General features: G+C 50.0%; 1 long non-coding RNA gene across 1 annotated transcript; it reads right to left on the reverse strand.

Annotated features, from left to right (window-relative positions):
• Nucleotides 1-57: 57 nt before the first annotated feature.
• Nucleotides 58-620, reverse strand: LOC109365005. Its single transcript, XR_002110731.1, has 3 exons — nt 580-620; nt 434-496; nt 58-299 (listed from the first exon to the last, which is right to left on the reverse strand). It is a non-coding gene; the product is annotated as an uncharacterized LOC109365005 (long non-coding RNA).
• Nucleotides 621-952: the final 332 nt, after the last annotated feature.

The raw sequence follows: 952 nt of genomic DNA on the forward strand, positions 1-952 counted from the left end.
AGTTAGGGGGATCTCTGCCCATTGCACCAGGTGTCTGCGCAGCACTGAATAAATCATACCTGCTACAAAATTACTTTGTGGTAACAGAGTTTATTACCCCAACTCAAGTGCATCAGCAAGGCAGATGGGAAGCAAAAGAGGAGCAGACGCAGACTCATATTCCACATGTTGCCCTCCCTTGCACAGCCCTGCTGACTGGGTTCTGGTCTGGAATTGCTTTCCATGCCCACACTGGACTCACTTTCACAACAAAGCCCAGTTGACACAGCCAAAGAAATCAGGAGGTGTGGTGCCAGCACCTGCAGTGGGGTCAGGAGTCAGAAAAGCAGTGGAAAAACTTTTGGCTAAGAACACGGGAGATTTCATGGATTTTTTGGAGAAAGACAGGCGACATATTGGACCTGACTTATCTTTTTTTGGAGGATCGTAATACCTGTGGTTCTAATTGCCTCAGGCCCTTGGGATCATCTGTTACAGTTTGTGTTGGGCAGTCCATCTGCAAGGCAGATGGCAAACACCTGAGAAGCAGCCTCCTGCTTAGCTTCCCCATGCTGCTGTACCCAGGACAGCCATGCTCACCGGGTAGCTTGTCTGGAATTGGTTTCCATGGCCATTTGAGTCTCATTCTGCCAGCATGGCCGCGTAGACAAAGCCACTGCAGTCAGGTGGTGTGGTGCCAGCACCTGCAGTGGGGTCAGGAGTCAGCCAAGCAGTGGAAAAGCTTTGGGCTAAGAACACGGGTGATTTTTATGGATTTTTTTGGAGCAAGACAGGCTCCATTTTTGGGAGTGACTTATCTTTTTTTTGGAGGAAAGGAACATCAGTTGTTCCTATTGCCCTCAGGCCCTCGGGATCATCTGTTACCATTTGTGTTAGGCAGTCCATCTGCAAGGCAGATTGGAAGCACCTGAGAAGCAGCCTCCTGCTTCTCTTCCCCATGCTGCCCTCCCCT

This window comes from Meleagris gallopavo, unplaced genomic scaffold (assembly GCF_000146605.3).
Source record: "Meleagris gallopavo isolate NT-WF06-2002-E0010 breed Aviagen turkey brand Nicholas breeding stock unplaced genomic scaffold, Turkey_5.1 ChrUn_random_7180001950367, whole genome shotgun sequence".
Classification (NCBI taxonomy): domain Eukaryota; kingdom Metazoa; phylum Chordata; class Aves; order Galliformes; family Phasianidae; genus Meleagris; species Meleagris gallopavo.